Genomic DNA, 8217 nt, shown 5'->3' with positions numbered 1-8217 from the left:
TTTTTGATATCACGTAATTGGACAGTCAAATCATCACCTACAAGGAAAACGATCCAGATGAGATTTTAACCTCGAACCTAGCGGGTGACGACCTGCGCCGTTGTTGCCTTCTCCACCGGACCTGCCAAAGCTTGTAAGGCTAGAAATTGATGACATTGAAATCGTCAAGGTTCACGCTAGAAGATGAAAAGACGTTAACAACTCACAGAAAAGGCTCTCTCGACAAACATGATAATTATTTCCTATTTGCTAATTATTACTCATCTTAAATGTCATCCTGACAATGACAGTGTAAATATTTCCCTTTTTTCTTTGTGTAGTTCTCGATCGATGCCCACACACCTGTACAGTCTTAAGCATCGCTAAATCTATAACCCGTCAATCCGGTTTTCGGCTATATGCCCATTCTGGTGAGAATCTTATGCTGACCGTTTCAGCAGCAACCGACAGCAGCCTTCGGGGCGTCACCGCCACCAAAAGCGTCACAAACGGGCTTTTTCTGCAAGGGTCATTAACCAGACTGCTGCTACTAGGTCAACGAATTCACCCAAGGAAAGGTATCTGGGATGATGGCGGCAGACGACGCGGTTTCTGCAGCGATTTGGCCTCGTTCCGTCGAGGCGAAAATGCGTACCAAGAAGGCAAAAATCGAAACCGAAAACGATAATGGGCACGGAAAGCGAACGCTCGCTTCACTTTCAACGTGCCACAACGAGCGGGAGCAGGACCCCTGATGGCAGTTCGTAACGACCTGGCGTTGCTGGCTGGCGAGTGATGAGAGATGATGTGGAAAGCTTTCACATAACGTAGCAGTGTAGCAGATGGGGACGCTTGCCCGGGGGGGGGGGGGGGGGGGAAGTATCAAGAGGAGAAGATTTCACGTTCACTTTCGTTCACCTTCGCGAACAGCCGGTACAAAGCAAAATCTAGGTTGACGCTGATGCGGTGATCCAGTTTCCATGTTGCGATCGATGTAAAAAGATCGTCTTCGGGGTTTTGGTAGTGTGGCGCTGTGCCAGATGATCAGAGACCAGACGCAAACACGCATTCCCGGCCCGCTGTCAAGCAAATAGAAGTACCTGTTGAGCGGGTTATTGCGACTTGTGTAGCAAGTCTACACAGCGGTAAACATGCGACGGGAGACATATCTAATGGTCAATGCAAGGAATCGTTCAGCAAACAGATCTCGGTGGAGTGCCACAAAGCGCTTGGTGATCAAGTGTCGCTGAAGTCACCGTAAAGCACCGTACCATTCGCGTAAAGAAAGATATAGGGCCCCGTTCCTTCGATAAACAACGAATCCCAACGAGGGTAGATTCGCGCTAGTATCCAAGCTTTTGTCAGCAAACAATCGTTCTCAAACCGTAGCACCAAACTTTGTGTGGTTGTGTGTCTGTTTGTGGCCGTCCCGTACAGCGGCTTATGTAAGTGATCGTGCACATCGACTGATGGTGGCCCCGTCCGTCTCGACAGCCGACCGATCAGTCCGGATTGTTTGGCGTATGTGTGTGGTACCATGTCGAAGTAGGAGCATCTGTACGATCGAAGGATGATGTAAGTGTTCAATAGCTGCTTCTCTCATTCGCTCTCCCCACATTGAGGATCAAACGCACAACGAAATGCCGGAATGTGGAGGATCATATCCAGATCGGTGTACGCTACTACGACGCACTTTACGTCCACTGCCCTTGCCTTGTTGTGTCCAGATCGGCGATTAATGAAGCAAACTTGAACATAATCACACCGTCCAAGGTCACACCGTATGGCGTACCAACTGTCCATAACCCAACCACCAAACTGCCGCATCGCAAGTACACGGTGGTACGTACCATACATGCACAGGTACACGCAGGCTTTAGAAGGACAAATCTGACAGCTCAATCGATCGATCATCGAGTGTGACACGATCCTGCCGCGTATGATCATCGGTACTGTGAGCGTCCCGATACCTCAGAACCTGTTCCAACACAGCTCAAGGGTACCACTCCTACCACAGATCACCTACATTAGCCAACATCTTCCTCTCTTACGGATCCCTTGCTTTCGCGAACGGATATGCAAATACTGGGAATCTTCTAAGCACAACCACATCTCACACATTTTGGCTCGATGCGAAGACAATCTGCGGAGGTCCCAACATTAATACACGTAATAAGTGGTGAATTTATGCAATAGAAAAGCGGTCATAATTGTTGGTGCACCATCCGAATGATGGACATCGGCCGGGGGTCGCGTATTAGTGCCTCCATTTCTCCTCTGCCGCACCTAATTGGTTCACAGTTCACTACGCGATCGTTGCGCCATATCGCTCGTTACCGCGCGAAGGTACCGATCGTAGTATATATGGGCACCTTCGCCTTACCAAGGTGATTAGAGGTACAGTCGCGGCGTACGTGTGTGGCGTGGTCACCTGAAGCCGTACAGCCCCATCCTGAGGAAGGAGTTAAACGATCATGCTACGCCATCACACTCCCTCCTCTCACTTCCAATCCTTTGGACATGATATCCACACACACATACACACTGGGTGATTGTCAGTCCAGTGGTTCAGGTGTCAGTTGGAGTTTGTTTTTTTTTTGCAAAACTCCTATCCATTTCCAAATCGTACCGTACCGAGGCTCAATGCCACCGGTTGGTCATCTATCTAGCTGCAAAACTTCAGAACGCAATCCGCGTGCGTTCTCCGTAGAACCGGCTTCGCCTGCTGGCTGGTTGGATTAGGTCGTTGGTGGTTGCAAAACCAGCTGCTCCAAAGTGGTTTTGCTTCGATTTGCTGTGCAAGTTCATTTACTTTTTGCACCGGTTCACCTTCAAAACAAAGGCGCCCTAGCGCAACCCTTACCCTCCGGGAGGTGGGTGGTGGGCCCACCACGGGGTAGTCGGTTTGGCCACCACGGCACAAAACGTGCGTGTGCGTGTGTATGTTTGCAAGTCCTTAAATACAGTGCAGTAGCTGCATTGGGCACGTCGTTGCACAATGCACGTACAACATCCGATTGGCCCGATCAGGAGTAGTGGATCGATTCGGAAATTCGCATTATGGTGGTGATGTTTATTTTTTAATGAGGCATTTTTATGCGATTGCTCTTTTGAATGTGTGCTCGCGGTATGGAAAGAAGTTTGAAAGAAACTTACTAACGCACACACACACACACACATTGTAAGGTGTTTAAGAAACGAAGAAGGGAAATTACTCAGTCGTTTGTGTTGCAACGGAGCATGAATTTTCTTATTGGGTTCTAAAGGCTCTCCAATTTTAATATTTTAGTTAATCGATGTTGCAGGGTTTTAATCCACATAATGGAATGGCAGAATTACTTATGAAAACGGTTAAAAAGTAAAATGTATAAATAAATATAAATGTTTGGTTCCATTTCATCTGACCGACGAAATTGACAGTTTATATCGACAAAATGACTACGCTAAACACTGTAAAGGTACGGCGTGATGAAACTTTTGGATGCTCAGCAGAAATTCCACAGCCCAGCTGCCAATTCCCCTTACTGAATCCAGGATTCCATAATATGATTGCAAAATAGCTTAAAAAGCTTGCACTATTTCCACTATTAACTACATCTGTTTATGTAAAATGTCCCCAATTAATTCAAATGTTCCATTATATGGATCAAAACCCTGTATTAACCTGTATTGTATCATGTAAAATTCCAACACGGATTATATCGCGCTGATTGTGTAAATAAAGTCAGTGAAAACCCCTGTAAATTATTTTCAGCAGCTAAAGATGCTTTTACTATTTTTTAAAAACTTTAATGTATTGATGTTAAATATATTTGATTGCGTTAAAATGCAACAAAAAAGATAAAAATAAGTTCATAACAAACTGCCTACCTATCTTTACATACATCGATTAAATAAGTAGTTGAAGATGTACGATAACAACACTTGATTATGATTACACATTCCTTTTGCTTCACCCTTCTTATGTAAGCGTGACGCACATTTCCTACCAGATTTAGAGGATCAGGTTCACGCAAAGCAGTAAACCTTGATAAAACCCTAGACAACAATTACCAAGATGCTTAACGTATCAATTCACTTTATGTTCGATGGATGTGTTAGTGCATTAGAAATTCCGTTCTAATCATGCGGGCGGGTTCCTTAGGTCGCTTGCATGGTGGAATGTGCGTGTGATTAAAAATGTGCAAGATGTACGCAGCAACACGATCGCTTACTTCATTGCCATTCGATGCCAGCTTGCATTACTTACTACGATGCGTTAGATCACATGGCAAATGTTTCGCTTCCTAGCAAAAAACCTCACCGTCCGATGTCCGATCGTCTGCTAGATGGATAAATATTTAAATAACTCATTCACATCCGCCGCCAATCAGGCGACTACCCAGCACTAGCAGCCAAAGCACAACTCCCGTGACACACTTTATCGTGACATTTGGGTCGCTTTCCGGGACGACACGATGAGGATATTACTTCAAGATCACACCGGTTATGTAGGGTTTGTGGTTGGCTTACTAACACTCCTGCCCACTCAAAGCCGGGAGCCAGTTGGAAGTTGGATTTAAAAAAAAATCCAAAAATAGATGTTAAAAGAAAGAAACCGGTCTAATAGCACCGAATAACGTGAGGAAAATTTATCCTCCTTCTTGCTCTCCCCTACCTTGTTTGATGGGGTGGAATTTGTAGCAAAGCCAGTGATCGAACCGCCCTTTCGGTAATTGAATCTCAAAATTCGAGGCTAGCGCCTATACCTGGGCAATGGAAATGGCGGTGAAGTATCATTTTTCCTTCATTACTCGGTACGAAGTAGTTTGACCTCTCGATTAGTTCGAGTAGTAATAAATGCCACCATTAAACAGCAGCTCCCAGCAGCAAATTCAAAGCCCTCCAAAATTGCACCCTAATTACCAAAACAATATACAAAACCTTCTCTCTATGCGGAGCAATTTGACGAATCGATCGAACGGATTGATAGGAGCAAAAGCTGCATCCGGTGGAAAAAATAACAACAAACCACACAGCACAAGTACCGATCGCAATTTTGGGATGTTGACTTTTCGCCGCGATCAACAACCAAAAAAAAAAGCCCCACAACAAACAATAATTACCATCCTTCCTTTTTACCAATCGTACCGCGCCGTATGAATCACCACTACCAGACCAGGTTGGAATAAATTAGGCATGTCGGCGTATGCGCACCACCGATAACATCCATTTCCGTCAACGCGTACCACGTACCGAAGAAGAAGCAATTACCTTTAAGGCAAACATAAAACCTAATCTCCCCACCATCATCATGTTTTGTGCATTTTTTCTTCCCTCCCTCTCTTTGTTAGTTTAATGCTCATCATTTCGCGATCATTAATGTGCGATCACACCGGTGCACGCGCATGGTTTTAAGTACGCGCACGCAGCTACTATATGACATTCGCGCACTCGCAGCAAGAAGCAAAAACACGGCCACGAAAAGCCGATGTCCTCTGCCGGTGGGCTTTTACCCATTGCTTACCATCGTTATGAAGGGAAGCTCGTGGGAGAGCTGAGAGAGGGAGAGACGGGGGCGAGGAGGTACACTTTCGATCTCTGCCTTGACTTGGCGGGAAAGAGCATGACTGTACGTGTGTGTGTATGTAGAAGCGTGCGCAGTTGCACACGTTGTCATAACATTTCAGCTGTCGCGGCACTGTTGTTGTTGGCATGTTGCATCATAGTATGTCGGCAAGGCCATCAGGGTTGCTAAGAATAAGAAAGTCGAAAGAAATCCGTCCAAACCTTCGCTGGCCGGGGGGATTGATGGTATTTTTTTTCTTCTCTCCCTCGTTTCACGTTCGATCATCGAAGTAGGCCTCCGGTTTCTCTTTCAAGATCTTTCTTGCAGCAGCAGCAGCAGCTATCTTTTGTGACACAAACACACACATACACACACAGATGCATATTTATTGTTTCCATTAATTTTTCCATTTTCATTAAGCGATCAATAACAAAAAAGCGGTCGAAAATTCTCGTGTTCTAATACAATCCTTACGAGATGGAAAAGACTTCAACGTTAGTGTAAACGACGAACCCACTCATTAAAGCGTTGAAATCTTTTGATCACATTAAGCGACCCGGCTCTTTTTTTTTTGTTAAAGTTGATGCCTCTCCTCGTCACTGTGTCACATTCCTTGATCGCACACAACGCGATTTAGACACGTCCCAAAAGGACAACGAACGGGACACAGGGGCGTAAATCGGGAACACAGCAACCGGACCACCGCACCAAAACGGAATGAAACTAGTTCAAGTTTAACCGTTTCCCTCCTCACGTACCCGGTGTGTGACCCGTGTCCGAGTAGGTGGCAGTGTCTTTCTCCTCCTTTTTTTTCCTAATGTGTGTGTGTTTTTTTTATTATTATGAACGCAGAGCATTGCTTTACCGCTTACCTTTTTCTTTTAACAGCTTTCAATGTCTCGCTCTCTCACAAAGGGGTGGTGGGTTTGGGGAGGACCCTAGCCACCCAGCACTGCTGCACACCTTCCCTGTAACGCAGTGGCACCCGGCACGCGTGCTTGCAAGTGGTGAGCGTTTTTAGCACACTGTTTTCTTCGCTACCACCGCACACACAGCACGGCACACAATTACGCCGTTCACCTTCACTTTCAATGAGGAGGTTCGCGGCACACACTACACTACACACATAAACGCACAAGCACCACACTGTGTGTCCCAGTGTCCTGTACGCACTCGCTCCTAATCTGCTCCGTCACGGTTTTGGCACGGGCTTTTTTATGGGGAACGAAGACGCTGTTACTGCTGGCTCCCTACTAGTGTAATAGTAACAGCACCAAACAACGAAAGAAAACGAGCAAAGAATAAAATTTAAAACCAATCGTTTGGTGACAACATCGATCGTGTCTTCCTTCTGCACTTGAAGCTCTGAAGCCTAAGTCTCTACTCATTTCATTAACTGTCTTCTATTTGTTTCCCCTATGCGTCCGCGTTTTGCGCGGTCGTTTTTCGGCGTGTCTGCGCTGTGATTGTGTGTCGAATGGTTGCTTCATTCAAGAAATTAGACAATATTCCCTTACATAACTCGGCCATCTCGCGCAGCGAAAAGAGGCAAGCATTATGTAGTAAATATCGTCCCGATCATCGGCTTCATCGTCACCATCGCACACGACGGCGCACCGCAGCAGATGATGGCTGATCGTGGTGAGGACGGTGCTAGCACAGAAAGCAGACGCGTTGATAACGCGGCACTCACCGAAAGAAAAGACCCGCGACGAAACAGTGAAACATTAAAGTGGAACACCACAATGAGCATTCACGATCGCGCGCGGTAAGGCGTTAATTTGGTGGTGGGTAAGAAAATTATTTAAATTAAAATAAATACAAAAAAGAGGCATAAAAAAATATGAACTCAATATTAAAATTGCTCATTTAAATTGGGGGAAAATATTTAAGTGGAAAACTACATACGATCTCGCTCGACCAGATTCACTTTTCAATCTCTTCTTCTTCAAAAAAAAAAAACAACAAACCGTTTCTTAAGCTTCTCGACTCTTCGAGCGTATTCGTTGTATGCATAAAGTTTCTGCTTTTCTTTCACTAATTTTCCTTGAGCACACCAAACACACCACACACACACACACAAAAACTATTTCTTATTTAGTTCTCGTTTAATTAATGCACTCAAAATTCACGGTCACAGGTCGAAACGTGTTTCATTGCTCACACTCTGGCTGGCTGGATTTTGTTACAGGTTTTAAGCGTTCTCTGTATTGGATTTTCAGACACGAAGAGTTGCAGCTTGTCAACCCCAAAACCTTTTCCAGACCGATCGATCGGTCGGTTTTGCGTTTTTCTTGGAAGTTTTTTTTTTTTGGCCCTCCTCCCGTCGCACACTGTTGACACAGACTGGCCCGACCGAGGAAACAAAACCCGACGAAAAGGTGTGTAAAGATCTCAGCTCAGCTTGCACAGGTGCAAGGCATGCACAGCATGTATACAAGGGTTGCGGACTCACGCCGTGTGTGTGTGTGACGGCTGTGACAACGTCCAAACAAAACGGACCAAACTAAACTAGGCCGAGGCCGAAGTCCGGTCCAGTAAACGCCGAAGGGAATTATAGTGTGGTGCACCCACCGGTCGAGGAAAAGTACTGTCGCCCAAAAACAAGCAGCAACGGCAAACGAAAAGAAAAAAAAACTCCTCTGACGTTTGGTCCAGAAAGCGCAACACAAAAATTCAATCCGACTGGG

The 8217-nt window shown here is 45.6% G+C and overlaps 3 protein-coding genes across 6 annotated transcripts in view; 1 reads left to right on the top strand and 2 right to left on the bottom strand.

The window, feature by feature from the left end:
- LOC126558132 (E3 ubiquitin-protein ligase RING1) overlaps positions 1-8217 on the bottom strand; it is a 470233-nt gene that overhangs the window by 352907 nt on the left and 109109 nt on the right. The gene's annotated exons all lie outside the window — the stretch shown is intronic.
- Positions 1-8217, bottom strand: part of LOC126559169 (MOB kinase activator-like 1) — a 284421-nt gene that overhangs the window by 262222 nt on the left and 13982 nt on the right. The window lies entirely within an intron of this gene.
- The window catches only part of LOC126557706 (nucleolar protein 56), a 357328-nt gene that overhangs the window by 341241 nt on the left and 7870 nt on the right, over positions 1-8217 (top strand). The window lies entirely within an intron of this gene.

This window comes from Anopheles maculipalpis, chromosome 2RL, assembly GCF_943734695.1.
Source record: "Anopheles maculipalpis chromosome 2RL, idAnoMacuDA_375_x, whole genome shotgun sequence".
In the NCBI taxonomy this organism is placed as follows: domain Eukaryota; kingdom Metazoa; phylum Arthropoda; class Insecta; order Diptera; family Culicidae; genus Anopheles; species Anopheles maculipalpis.
Note: the sequence above shows the minus strand (reverse complement) of the source record. Positions and strands in the feature narration are given on the sequence as shown.